We start from the raw sequence: 15,297 nt of genomic DNA, 5'->3' as shown, positions 1-15,297 counted from the left end.
TGCTTTGACCGTCACTAGTTTGTGTGTTTGTGTCGCGTATGAAACTAAATCGTGACGGTGTCACACAGCCGTGCTCTGACGACCCCGCCCACATTAAGGAGGTGCTGTGAAGTCATGGAAGACGACGTGACCCGCGATACCAGACCGAGTAGAACTGGACTCACTGATACCAAAAAGAACATTTAAGGGGCTTTAAAACTGCTTTAAATTAAAAGTTGTTTGGTTCTCGTTGCCTTAGAATACGAAGGAATCCTCCAGCGTTTAATGATGTCCACACTTTCATGCAGATCAATAGGACATCAATAATAATAATAACAATAATAACAATAATAATGATAATAATAATAATATCAATAATAACAATAATGACAATAATAACAATAATAACAATAATAATAATAATAACAATAATAATAATAACAATAATAACAATTATAATAATAACAACAATAATGACAATAATAATGATAATAATAATAATATCAATAATAACAATAATGACAATAATAACAATAATAATAATAATAACAATTATAATAATAACAATAACAATAATAATAATAATAATGATAATAATAATAACAATAATGATAACAATAATAATAATAATAATGATAACAATAATAATAACAATAATAATAATGATAACAATAATAATAATAATAATAATAATGATATCAATAATAACAATAATGACAATAATAACAATAATAATAATAATAACAATTATAATAATAATAATAATAATAACAATAATGATAACAATAACAATAATAATAATAATGATAATAATAATAACAATAATGATAACAATAATAATAATAATAATGATAACAATAATAATAACAATAATAATAATGATAACAATAATAATAATAATAATAATAATGATATCAATAATAACAATAATAACAATAATGACAATAATAACAATAATAATAATAATAACAATAATAATAATAATAACAATAATGATAACAATAACAATAATAATAATAATGATAATAATAATAATAATAACAATTATAATAATAATAACAATAATGATAATAATAATAATGATAACAATAATAATAACAATAATAATAATAATAATAATAATAATGATAACAATAATAATAATAATAATAACAATAATAATAATAATAATAATAACAATAATAATAATCCAGGGTCATCACTCCAGTTTAAGTCCCTCTTTAGCGACGTGATCACGTCAGGTTGTGGTGATGTATGATGAAGGTTGTAGGATTTCATGGAATAAATGTAATCTTTCATTTACTGACTTAATCTAAAAGTATCTCATGAAAGTGAGTTGTAAAGGTTACAAATGTCACCGTTTGACTTCAGTCAAACCTTCTACAGGTCAGAAGACATTTGTCTCTGTGTCAGAGATGAAGGTGCAGAGAGGAAGAAGCCTTTCATCTCCCTCTCCTCCTCTTCCCATTCACAAAAGCTTTCTTTGGACTCTTATCCTCCCATCTCCGTTCTAATGAAATTTCCTGAGTGCTGATCAAAGGCTGGAGTCTGTGGCTCGTCAGAGAGGATGTCGCGCTGCTCCTTCACCTCCTCTGTCCTCCTCTGTTCTTCCACTCCTTCACAGTGTTGTATCTCCTCCTCTGCCAAGGTTATAAATAACTGTGAATAATGCTGTAAGCAAGCGTCTCGCTCCAAAATAGCATTTAACATTATTCACAAACAACACAGACAGGACAGAAGGTGATGGAGAGATTCCTCATCTCTCTCTGTCTGTCTCTCTCTCCCTGTCTCTCTCTCTCTGTACGTTTGCCAAACCGCGGATGTTTCCGTCTGTCCATCCAAACATCATTCTCTACCTTTTATTTTTAGACATAATAATCACAGAGAGCACAGAGGAGTCAGCGAGAGTCTGTTTTATGTAAACTGGAGAACAGGTCACTGCAGAGAGATCACACACACACACACACACACACACACACACACACACACACCGTTTTTAACTAACTTGTAGAGAATTGATCCATCGTAGTGGTGATGAGTGTGTGTGTGTGTGTGTGTGTGTGTGTGGCAGCTGTACAATGACAGAACACAATTTTCAGGTTTCTCAGAACCTCGGTTAACACCAAATTCAAGGACTTTCCAGGACTAATTCCCTTAAATTCAAGCACTGACACAGCTTCTGCTTCAAGTGATTGTCCTGGGAATTTGTCCACAACACCGCTGGTTATTACGACTCGACGTTTGTCCTGCGTATGAAACAGTAGGTGGCGTCGTAACAAACAAGGGAGACATTTGCCTAAATATCAACTTCCGTGTTAGCCCGTGTTAGCCCGTGTTAGCAGTACCTGTTGATAGCAAGGCTTTACGTGGTCATGTATTCGCACAGATAGCGTAGCTACAGTTTGTGTCCATCTGATTTACTGTGAAACAACAGAAGCTGCTGTTAGCAGTGAAAGTAGCAGTGTGTGTGTGGTGGCAGCCATCTTGAAGCCTGAACTCGGGGCTATGGTCGGGGGGCGTTTCCTCTTCAGGAACAAATCCCTAACCTCGGAAATTCCGAGTTGTGAGTTAAAAAAAAGGAAGGCAGCACCCCCTGGTGCATCGGAGGACACTCGACACTCTCAGTTCCTAGTTCTTGTTTATTGGGATGAGGACGAGGTCAACTGAGCGAGTGAGCGATGCATCATTCATTCATTCATTCATTCATGCATCAGGACTGAAACAAACACTGTTAACAGCCCCTGCGTGCACAGATGGGAAACCCCAGGCGTCCTTCCTCAAGCTGGCCTCCCTCTCAGGAAGTGGTCTCCTGGGCAGCTGAGAAATCAGATTACCTCGCCCTGCCCACCCCCAACTGTGTGTGTGTGTGTGTGTGTGTGAGATGAGCCAAATGGACATGAAGGCACCCCACGCCCCCCTGCTTTAGCACCCACACCCGCCTCACTGTCATTTCACACCGGAGATGGAGGCCATTTCCATACCAATAGCAGGATATGATGGGGACAATGAAGATTAATGGGACGCTCGGGTGTCAGTGAAATCATTGTCAGGTCTTGATGGAGCAGCAGAGGCTTCAGGGGCCTCAGCTGTTTAGATGAGGCCCCTGAAGCCTCACATAGACAGAGAGAGAGAGAGAGAGAGTGAGCACAACCTGCCGTCCATCTTTCAGCCGCTGTCACAACACCGTGCTTTTATTTCTCTCTACGTTAGAAGTTAGAAGGTCGTTTTGACGCTTTTCCACGCGACATTTACTGTGTTTTTATTTAATAAGCGACTGATGCAGCTTCACAGCACCAATATATATAAAACACTCTGGTTTTCATTTAACGACGAAGAGTTACAGATGTTTTAGCGTTTATCTGACAGATACTATTCAATAAACTCATTCATTTAACAAAACATTAAAACTAACCGTGCAATGATCTGGAATTTCTTTAACATTTTCTTTTATTGTATTTTTACATTTGATTTTGTTTTTGTTGTTTATCATTTATATGAAATAGTAATATTTGGTTATATTAGAAATTCAAATCTCCATAAACACAGTGGAAATAGAGTGGCCTGTTTTTGTCCTTGTCGAGCACATCATTTATCTTTATTAGCTACAAAAATAACCTGTTTTCACCAGTTTTCAGACTCCACACTGTCACACAGTACAGATTATTTTTGCAGCAACAGACAAATCCTAACATGGATTCTGTTATTTTGGTGCCTGGCATGTGTAGCAGCTGTTTTAAAGATTCCGTGAACCCTTCCTTTAACTGACCTCTGGGTCTGACCGTGATGGTTTAATTGATGACTGTCATTAACGTCCACTTGTCGTATAGTGCTCTCTTCGTGTCCTCTCACCAAACTCACATAGCTGAAGGACCGAGGTCCCGGTCCAGGTGCAGGTCCAGGTGCAGGTTCAGGTGCTCAGAGGAACCTCTTCGTCTGTGACGAGTCGCTGATCCATGAACGTGATCGTGGAAATGTTATTTAAAATGCTGTAAATGAAACTGTGTGAGATGATGCATCGAAAGTCAAAGCTGACACTTCCTGAAGTCGCCCCGCCTCCCCCCCCACCGCCCCGCCTCCCACAGAGCCCCCACCACCTTAAAAAAGCTTTTTACACTTCCTCTTTCCTTTGTATTGCACCAATCACCCAGACCCACCTCTGACCCGCCAGGCCTCCGCTGTGGTGATTGATTAGCAGCACCAGGAATATTTATCCAGCCTGTTCAGTAGGAAGTTACCTCCTCCTGTCGCTGTGTTTGTCCGTTTGTCACACAAACACTCCTTTTACCTTCGTTCTTTGCCCGTCAGTGGTTCATAAACTCTTCCAGGTGGAAATGATACGCAGAGTTGAGAAGATGAGTCGCTGTTGGATCAAGAATCCAAAACATAATAGAATGAGAGTTTATAGGAAGGATTAGATTTCTTCAACAAACTTTATATAAATATAATGAATCGAGTGTTTTGTACTATCCAACTTTATTTGTGAAGCACTGTAAAACAACACCAGTCAACCAAAGTACAGAAGAATAAATAAAACACACAATAAACCAAAGACAAAATGGCTCACGAGGCGATAAGATGCGTCTAAAACAACAGTGACATCAAATAAAGTGTTGAAAATGACGCATATATTATAAATCACATTTAACGTATAAATCCAGGCTAAAAAGATGGTTGTAGTTCGCTCACCTCACCTTCCCTTTCAAGCCGCGTAAGAGCGTCAGTTTTATTCATTGTTTAAAACATGGAGGTGCAAAGTGACCCAGCTGTAATGAAGTGTAATGAAAAACAACAACCTTTAATTATACTCCAAACATTTCCATCAGTGATGGCTTAACACATTTATTAGACCACCCACTGCCCTAAATGAATGCTAAAATATAATTACTGTAATTGTTATCCATGGAGAAATCCATCAAAAATAGAAAAGCACGTTATTATTTCTTGATTAAGATGTGAAATTATCGTTATTTACTTATATTCCTGAACAGAAAAATGAGTTTTAATTTAGTGGTTAATTGTTGATTCATTTCCCCTCAGAGAAGCCACTCAAAGTTGGAGTATAAAAAGGTGAATTCCATTTTGTTATTTGATAAAATAGATAACACTAACATTTGTCAGTTTATTGTAATAACTGTAAGAACTGTTCACAAAGCAGTTCATCGTCCACATACAGAGTGATGCTGCTGTGACTTCACTGATGCCCCTCCTCCGTCCCGCCCACATGATGGGATGTAAACAGAGTTATTCCCCATCACAGTCTACTGAACTTCCATGTTTGTGATGAACAAAAGTGACAGAAGCAGCTCAGAGACGCTCAGTGAGACGTGTTTTCCTCGTCACACGCGACGCTCACTTGGTTTATCCGTCATTATTCTGTAAATCTAAATGTTGTTAAACTATAAAAGTGAACTTACTGACAGAGCGTGCAGCGACAGGCCCGAGCGGCCCACCCACTTCCAAACACACTTTTTTATTATTTCACTGTGTTGTGGGTGAATTTGTGCCAGAGTCTTGTTTGAGTCACCTCACAGCTCTGCAGAGGAATAACAACAAACAGCTGCTGGTGTTACACACACTTCGTCTGAATATGATCCGTTTAAATAAATCTTAAATATAATAAACTCGTTATGTTCCCTCTGAATATTAAAAATAAAAAAGTGCTGCAGTGTGGCCGCCGAACAGAAGATGGTGCCAAACCTGACATGACCCGTTGTTTTTGAAGAAGAGCCCGGTCGACACTGTGTTCTTCACTCTGACTCAAACTCAAAGAAAGCAGAGGTTTTCACCGTCACAGTCGTTTGTCACACTTAATATAAAATGCACAAACATCACAAACACACGCAGACGTAGATCCGTGGCCCCCGAGGAAGAGCACGTGCACGTGCACTCTTTTCATGTTCATCTCTAAATTTAGTTTCAAGTCCGGCTCTATTTTCGTCTCCTCGCCGGCCGCATGATGTACGATGTATGATGAGCGACGCCTGAAACATGAGGATGGAGCATGAGGACGCCTCGCGGGACCTTTTATGGCCCTTCGCAGTCCTGTGGTCTTGTGCGCGAGCGCTCTTCCAGGAACACAAGCTGTAGCGTCGTACTGTCACCGTGCATAAGTGTAGGCTGCGCTTGTTTCCACAAAACCTCGTCTGTACCATCAGAGGATCTGAAAGAACTTCTGCTTTTCCTGCAGCCTCGAACATGTGGAGCACAAAACATTCAAATACAACTGCACCTGCTGAGCTTTAGACACGTCTGACGCTAGTATTTAGAATATAAATAAAACACTTTAACACTTCATTTAACAACATTTTCTTTTATTTCTCTAACAACTCATTTGTTTGCCATTATTCAGCTAATGGAACTACAGCTGCTGAGAGTCAACTACTTGTATAAGAAAGAAAGAAACAGAATTATCACAGGCACAGGTGCCATGTGTGGCCCTCCAGTCCACTGTTTTTTTGCATCATTAATACATTTTTATTGTGAATGATCTGAATGATTATTTTGAAATGTTGCAGCTATATTTTAACAACAGTGATGAGGATCTTTGAGGTTATCGACACAAACACCAGTCATATTTGTAGAGGGTTAGTTGTCATTAAAGCTGCAGTGTGTAACTTCTGTTCTCTGCTTAGTCACTCTGTCAGACCTGACTGAGGGAGCGCTTGTGTGTATACAGCTGCAGAGCAGGTGCTGTAGCAGTGGAGTTCCCTCGTGTCGTCTCGCTGTAGAAGTAAAACTAATCACTTCCTGTGTGCAGTGAGAAAACGTCACCGGGCGACACGAGCAGCGTGTAAACTTTATTTGACCATGGTTTTAAAACAGTGTCACAGATGACTCACGCGGTGTCTCGCGATACAATACCAAAAATATCACAATACAGCGATTCTCTGACAATCATGTAGCGCCGCATCACGATATCTGTCTAAGTTAAAAGTCTGTGTATTCTCTTCACGTCGCTTTCTCCAACATTATCCTAAACTCACTCTCCTTCAGCCGGGTAACTTCCTCCCCAAGTTTCCCCTGCAGCGCCACCAAGAGGAGACATGAAGTAGCGACGCCCAGCGAGTGAAACTGGCATGAAGTGCTTACTTTAGAGCGTAAAATATCAATGTTTTTGCTTTAGCATGTTGAAGGATGCCACGCGGCTGGTGTAGTGGTGAGCGCTGTTGCCTTTGCAGTGATAAGACCCGGGTTCGAGCCCCGGTTGAAACAAGGGCCTTTCTGCATGGAGTTTGCATGTTCTCCCTGTGTGTACGCGGGTTCTCCGGGTTCTCCGGGTTCTCTCTGTGTGCACCAGGGTGTGACTCCGCCTCTCGCCCTATGTCGGCTGAGGTTGGCGACTCTCCTGTGGAGGATAAGGCGGTAGAATATGGAAGGACGACAATATAACTTGACCGCAGTGCGTCCACGCCTTCCTGTTACCGAGAGGAGCGTGGAGCGTGGAAATGACAGGGGAATGAATTCATGATTCCCTCTTTAAAGCGAGCAGGTTTTTAAGTGGCAGCGATACAAACCCCGAACATGAGGCGAGTCGCAGCAGCCGGAACATCTGCCAGTGTTTTTCTACCCAGTCTGGACGATGCTAATTGTAATCACAGCTGAATTCCTGCAGACTGTCATTAGTGGCCGCTCGCTAAATATTCTGCCATTAGCTTAGAGCAGCTTTGATTCTTCTTTTTTTTTTCATTCACAGCTCACACTGTGTGCGTGTGTGTGTGTCTGTGTGTGTGCGTGTGTGCGTGTGTGTGTGTGGCTTTCATTCATGTAGGCTAGCATGCTGGTATCTCAGATCTTAATCAGAAGTGATTTATGCTTTTGTCATCACCTGCCTGGTGAAGCAGAAGGCGGGGTTTCCCACCCTGTCACCGCTGAGAAAGTGTCAGAGAAGTTATTAATCATCTTCTTTCAATGGCCTTTCATTTCATTTCAAGTCATTCCGGTGTTTAATGTGGTCAGCTCTTTCTTTTTTGAATGTTCCTCGAGAGTCAGACGTTATTTTGCTCATGTCGCCATAACCCTGTGATCAAAACAAACAAACACCTCTAAAAAAATCATTAAAGATTATTAACAGTAGTTGGCAAACCTGCGGCACCTGGAGGTTCATTCCAAAGTTAAGATGTGAAGGTCGTTCCTTGATTGATTTTATGAAATTTGAACACTCGAAATGTAACCAGTGGAATCTCATCTGCTACAGATTCACCTGCCGTCTACACTCACACAGGAAAACATGTGTTTTAGATTGAATAATCCAGGTCTGTGTTATAATCTGGACCACATTTGGTCAGGAATAGTCCATTCTGAAACTATTTTAAGTGTAAAGTGTGTTTGTGTAACTTTGGTTTTCATAAACTTTTAGTTTGACTTTTATATAATCTTGAGGCAAGAGCCTGGCTTTACAGAGGCAGCCATCTTCTTCTTTTGGCTCCTCCCCTCAGGTGTTACCAGAGTGGAACACCTGCCTCCATCCTCTTCTCGTTATTGTCTTCACAACATCTGTGAACCTTGCAACCTCGTTTTCGTGCGTGCGTGCGTGCGTGTGCGGCAGCATGTGTGTGTGTGTGCGTGCGTGTAGCACGTTAAGTACGCTCTGCTCACATAAACGTCTCTTAAATCCGTCTCATAAAGAACTGAACAACACGACTTCAGCGACTTCAGCAGATTCCTGTTGTTCTGAAAGGTCTCACCTGAGCCGGTCCGTCTCTCTACAGGAAACGGCCTCTAAAGCCCGCCAGTCAAAACACGGACACGTTTGATTTAGTGTTGGACGTGCGTTATCGTCTCTGCCGAGCTTTGCCTTCCTCCTCTCGCCGAGCGTGATGGAATCTCTGTTGGTGCTGTCTTAAAGGATTAGAGGGTTATTCACAGTTCTGTCCCTGCTGGAGTTCAGCCGTTCATCTCACGCTCTTCTCCGTCTGCTGTCGCTGAGTTTCACGTTCACTCTTTCATCCAAAACCACTTGTCACTGCTAGCCACCGGCTAATTTTTCAGTATTATCCTCTTTGCTTGAGCACTGTTGAGAGTATTCCAAGTATTTCCTGCCCTGCTTATGTTTCTATGATGCAGTAATGAGAAGGCAGAGTGAGAGTCTTGGCTTGTGGCTCAGTGAAGCTACACTGGCAAAAGAAAACAAAATGTGTGTGTGTGTGTGTGTGTGTGTGTGTCTTTCGCAAGCACGTAACGGGATACCACCTGGGGATGGATGAGCTCTTGGAAGCTGTGTGTGTGTGTGAGCATTGGGGTGTGTGTGTGTGTGTGTGTGTGTGGGGGCAGCAGGATCCCCAGGCTAGTATCAAACTTCAAGGCTAGTATTAGTCTCAGCTTACACATGTGCATCCAAGAATACGCGGCAAAAAGCCTCCGATCCGAGCGCACGCCAAAAAACAGAGCTGCACGAGCTCAGAGAAAACATCTGACTGTGGTCGAGAAGCCGAGGAAACTTTTTATAGCGTATGAGTTTCCTTTTTCTTTGGAGGTGTAGTTTACAGCAGCGAGCGAGTTTTTCAGAATCTGTAAAACGTGGATTAAAAGACGTGTCACTGTCGACCTGACAGTTATTAATCACCACACACTCTTTGCTTCCATCAGCTGCTCCTGTGTTTGGATGATCCTGTGTGTGTGTGTGTGTGTGTGTGTGTGTGAGGAGGAAATGAGGGCTCTTTGTGCTCTGTTACCTGGCAGACATCTCCAGCATGTGTCGTCTTGCCTCTTGGCAAGCCGAGACCACCGGCGCCCTTGGAATGCTCTGAGTTCAGGAAATCTGGTTTATTCTCATAAAGACTCCTAAACCCCATTTGCTTGCAACGCTGCCGTGGAGAAGAATATATTTTCTTCTCCTTTTCTTTGTTTTGTGCGTGTCTTTAATTCATCGTGACTTTATAAGAATCAGCCATTTGCCCTGAAGCTGCAGCTCCTCTGCTAATCTTCTTACTTCACCTAAACAAAGTCAACGACTGCAGCGGCAGATGCTGCGACCGCTCACGTCCCACATGCTTGTAAACAGATGTGATGCATTGAGAGACACACATTTGTCTAAAGCAGTTTTCATGAAATGTTGTTTATCTGCGTCGTGCTGATTCCTGGCAGATTCAGGCTCTGGGACAGCGAGGCTCTCTGACATCAAGCATACACTCACCTGACCCTGTGTCAGAGACACCGGGTAACATTGAAAACAACAGGTTCTTTGAGTGACTGTTGCCTGTCTGTCATGTCAAACCACAATCCTCCAAACTCCTGCATCAACAAGGCATTTGGTTTCCTCACCTCAAATCACACGGTTGCTTCTCGTTCTCATGCTCAGTGTGAACTTCAGGTGGAGCAGGTGTGCCTAATAAAGTGGCCGTGAGTTTTTGGCTTTTCTTGGTAGTGTATTGTTTTTAACACTAAAGTGGTGACAACGCACAGAGCTGCGATAATGACGAGTGTTCCAGCTGTTCTCACATCTATGAGCGGTGAATCCTGTCACTAACCACTCACTGCAGAACTCGGATCAGTGATTTATTTACGACGAGTGTTGAGTTAGTTAGTTAGTTAGTTTAAAGTTAGTTAAAGGGTTTAAGAGTTAGTGACTCTCCACTGATTCTTCCTTTTTTCAAATCCATCAGGGAACTACGGTGGCCTTCACATGCCAGAAGTGTCATCACTAAGTGTGAAACTGCTGCAGAAACATGACTGTGTCTTTAAAGCAAAGCCTCTGACTAAAGTACACGATAACATTACACAGCTCGCATTACTCAGCTGACCGCGATAGAACCTGGTGAAGTACTGAGCCATTCTGTCAACTCATCTCTTTTTAATTCTTTTTAACTGATTCTAATGATTCAGTTACACTGAAAACAGCAGTTTGAACCGTTTGTGTCGCGTAGGAAACGACGCCACAGCAGTTGAATGGACAACGTCGTCTGATAGTGCTAGAACTGTGAATGTCCAATTGTAAGTCTGCAAGAACAACACATGCTTACTTAGTAGTAGTCGTAGTGTACGCGTGGTTAGCATGTTCAGTTTCCCTTGTCAGTGTTTCACACTGTAAATCAGATTGTCAGCGTGCTCCGTCTTCCTGTCAGCTGTGTAGAAACCAGAGAGTCATCATTTGCCACGAGGATACAGTCAGACTCACATACAGAATAGGAGCTGGTGGGGGGCCAACTCTGGGGGGTGGGCAACAAATAATACTCCCATTGTATGGGAGCAAATATCCCCCGCTGAAGCCTCCTGAGCCCGGCTCTCCGCTCCAGGGATCCTTACACCACATTACCAACTTCTTACAAGTGGATAAGGTGTAAGTTTTGTGGGGGATTTGAGGAGGAGAGGGTTCTGGGTTTATGTTGCAGGAGGTGGTACAGTGCGTCTCCTGTGTTTCGTCCTCCATTAAAAGGTTCGGTCCTGTGTTTGGACAATGGCTAAACCAATGGGCTATTATAGTCGGCACTGGAGCCGGGGGAGTAACGGTATACCGATGTATATCCTCTGCCTCCTTCACTCGTCTTCATCCAGATTTAAGTTACCCATTGTAGCTGAAATGAAATCCATCCCAGCAGACCCTTCTGTGAGGAGGACCATCTGCCTGTCAGACAGAGCCGGAGTTAAGTTTCCATGTTCCAGAGCTCTACATAATTCAGCTGTGTGTATATACAGTGTGTACATATACATATATATATATATATATAAACCCTATGTATATATATATATATATAGCATGTGGCAAGTGTAGTGCAGCAACAGAACGTCTTTACTCGATGTTTAAATCGATTATTGAGTTTGTAGATGTCACAGTTCCTTTAATATTTTCCCCAAAGGCGACACAGAAAACCACAGAAAACTATTTATTAACAATGATAAGTAACATCTGTGCTCATTTAAAAAGCTGAAACCAAGAAACGTTTGATGAATCACTTCAGTTTAGTTGTCGTAGACTGTGCCACACAAGTAAACTGGAAGAACCTACTGTCTGAACCTTGTTTTCCTCCTTCCATAGAGTGGAATGAACGCGTTTTTGAGGCGATTTCATGGGAAACCTTTGGTGAAATGTCCAGCTCGACCCCTGAGGTCAGGTAGAGACACAACAATAGAGTGAGACAGAAACATGTCTGAGGTCTCGCTGCTGCGAGGACTTGGCAGACGTCTTGGAAAGACGATGACGGCACAGTGTCACTTCATTTCCTCTTTCACAGACTCCGCGTGATGAATGACCGTGTGAACGGCGGCTGGTCTGCAGGATTTTGCCGTATGAGTGTGTGTGTGTGTGTGTGAAGGACCCACATTTTTTTTTCCTTTTTGGACGAGTACATTTGTCCTCTGGTGTAATTTGTCCACATGAAGAATGAGAATATTGTGCTCTGTTAACAATCACTGGAAAGCATCCAGACTTTTGTGCAAGTGCAATGTCAGATAAACATTAATACTGGGGCTTTTTTATGAATTATCTTATTTTATTTATTCAGACATAAATTTGATTTATTTATGTCTGAGACAACCTTGTCTTCCTACTGATATCTGTGAGGTACAGTCTTTCAGGTCTCACTTCCTGGTCACATTCTGGTATATTTGTAATTTTGGCCACTTTTGGATCTGAAGACGACCGGTTTATTCTCCACATGAGAGTCACAGGAGACGCTGGAGTCAACCCCGGCTGACGCAGGGCGACAAACAACCATTCTGACTCAGACTGAACCATGCCGTGATAGAAACACGGCATTAGTGTCCAATTCATCTCTGAATGTTTTTGGACTGCGGGAGGAAACCGGAGAACCCGGGGAAACCCCTGTGTGCACGGAGGTGACGTGGAAACTAGGATTCGAACCGGTGACCTCTTTATTATGAGGCAACAGTGCTAGTCACCACATCGCCGTGTGGCCCCTTAAGGCAAGTTTAGGGAGAGATTCACATATTGAACGTTCACTGGAAGTTCAAAATGTGACTTTTAGTATAATTGGAGTCGTCAGCGTATTAATGACCCAAATTCTGGAGATGATTAAATTCTGCAGAAATCTTGACTCTCACATGTTTGGTCGCCTGCTCAGCAGAACATTACGCCTCTCACACAGGAATCAGATTCCTCTCTTTTAGCTCTTTTCTTGACCCATTTACTGCAGCTGGCTCATTTCTTGTTCTCGGTGCTTTCCGTTGACTTGAATGTATCACGAGGAAAAATCTATTTGTTTTCGGAATCCAACAGTTATTCATTGAGCTAACTGGCTGAGTAATGAGGCACTTCTTTGAGTCGACGTCGCCCAGCGCGGCGATTCATTTCTCTGCCACTGTCCCCAAACAAGTGAACAAGACTTCATGTTGTTCCTTCATGGCGTCTGTCATCTCTGAAGTCAAAGTCATTCACGGCTGTCAGGAAGTCCCCAGAAGAGTTCTCATGCCTGAAAAAAACAAGACTCGGGTCACATGGGGGATGGAGGACGGCTGAGCCAGGGTCACACCCACCAAAGACTCTCATGGATGTCGTGTGTCAAAGGGCCACAGGGGAGGTCCCAGATCCTAAATCCTGCAGCCTGAGAAATGAAAGAATCTCAGAGGAGGCCAGAGGAGGCCTGGTCCACTGTCCACCAGGCCAGACCCCACAACTAATCTCTTTCATCTTGTCCTCTCGCTGGCCGGGGGGGGACATTGGTGGGTTTGGGATGACGGGGTGCTGCGTCCTCCTCCTCCTCCTCCTCCTCCTCTGGGACCTTTGTTCCTGATGAACTGGTCGCCTCAGGGAGATGAAGCTGAGCTGCTCCTCCACTGATCTCCAGCCTCCCTCCCCTCTCCTCTAAGCCTCTCCATCCCTTCCCTCCTCTCCCTCTGTGGGCCTCTGAGCTGGACTGCCTTCCCTTTGGCTTTCCCCTCTTCCTTCCTTCCTCAGTTCCTCCACTAATAGCTCCCTTGTTCCTGGCTAGTCAGAGCTGCCAGTTGAGCGGTCATTCGTGGAAGATTCATTCGCGGCGCAGTAATTGTAAACAGACAGAGGGAGGGAGGGAGGGAGGGAGAGAAGAGGGTTTGAAGAGCATTAAACCTGCTGGTCACTGACAGAAAGCAGAATGGACTCACTCTCAACTCTGTTCTCTCGTTCTTGGACTCCTTCATCACCCTCCTCCTCCTCCTTTTCCCTCTTCTATCTACATCATCTTTGTTACTTATCTGGTTTTATTTCATCTCCCCAGCACTAATCTTCCCTCCTTCTCCTCCTCCTCCTCCCGCCTCCCCCATAATTCAGGCCCTACTTACATCCATGAGCAATCTGTGTCCTGTTTCACTGCTAAATGTTGCATGGAATCATGTTCCGCCCTAATAGAGCCCAGATACTGTGCATGTTTGCCACGTCGTGTTTTTGCCTCCGGAAACAGAGTCGCACGTTTGTTGCCTTTTGCATCTGCTCCAGCTTCAGGGAAATATGTGCAGCAATGAAATGAAGACGTCCGAGTCGTGGACGGCAGCTGATGCTTCAGATAATCTCTGTGTGAGAGGAGCTCAGTCTGACAGCTGTACGCCGCTCCGTCGCCGTCGCTTGTTTCGCCCATTTTTATAAAAACTGACGAGTCATGTTACGCCGATAATCGACATTTCAAAATAAATCCAACAAAAACAAAACACAAAGTCAAGAAGGAAACGGTTGGTGATGCAAACAAGAAAGTTTCATGTTTACATATTATACAAAAAAAATAAAAGTTATTATAAAAATGCGTTAGCGTGAAGGCAGTCACATTGTAAATATTAGACATTTATAAAATAGATCTGCTTTTAAACGAAGAACACATGTGAGATAATCGAGTGGAACCAGAAGAGTTTAAAATGCTTTCACCACCAACGTGTGAATCGGCTTCTTTTCATCCACAAACTTAAAACAGAAAATATTCACATTCAAGAACCCTGAAGTCAGAGAACGCGTTCATTATTATTATTTTATTATAATTAATCATTTCAGCTCGACCACAACCACACGTTTTAATCTCATCACTGACTTCACAGAGCAACACAAATGTCAGTCTGTGCGACTTCACTTAACACAAACACACAACCTTAAAGTGCACAGCACTACAAAGTTGACCGTGTTGACATTTCCAGCACCGTTCATTATTCATTTGCAACGTGCAGAGGAATATCTGAGCCGCACAGCGCAGATAAAATACTCCTTAACTCAAGTTCCTCTTAAAATGCCAGACGTCCAAAACCAATACATTATATTCCAGTAATGTCAGTAATTTGATGTAATGCATCGGCTTGAGTTTGACTTGTGGTTGAGGCTCCGCCTCTGCACCGTCTGTGTGCATGGATGTGATTTCTGTGCAGGAGTGAACTTCTTCAAGTTTCCCCAGTAACAAGGAAATGTGTTTG

At 42.7% G+C, this 15,297-nt stretch overlaps 1 protein-coding gene across 1 annotated transcript in view; it reads left to right on the top strand.

Annotated features, from left to right (window-relative positions):
* The window catches only part of spata5 (spermatogenesis associated 5), a 94,753-nt gene that overhangs the window by 32,402 nt on the left and 47,054 nt on the right, over window positions 1-15,297 (top strand). The window lies entirely within an intron of this gene.

Source organism: Solea senegalensis, linkage group LG12, assembly GCF_019176455.1.
Source record: "Solea senegalensis isolate Sse05_10M linkage group LG12, IFAPA_SoseM_1, whole genome shotgun sequence".
NCBI lineage: Eukaryota > Metazoa > Chordata > Actinopteri > Pleuronectiformes > Soleidae > Solea > Solea senegalensis.
Note: the sequence above shows the minus strand (reverse complement) of the source record. Positions and strands in the feature narration are given on the sequence as shown.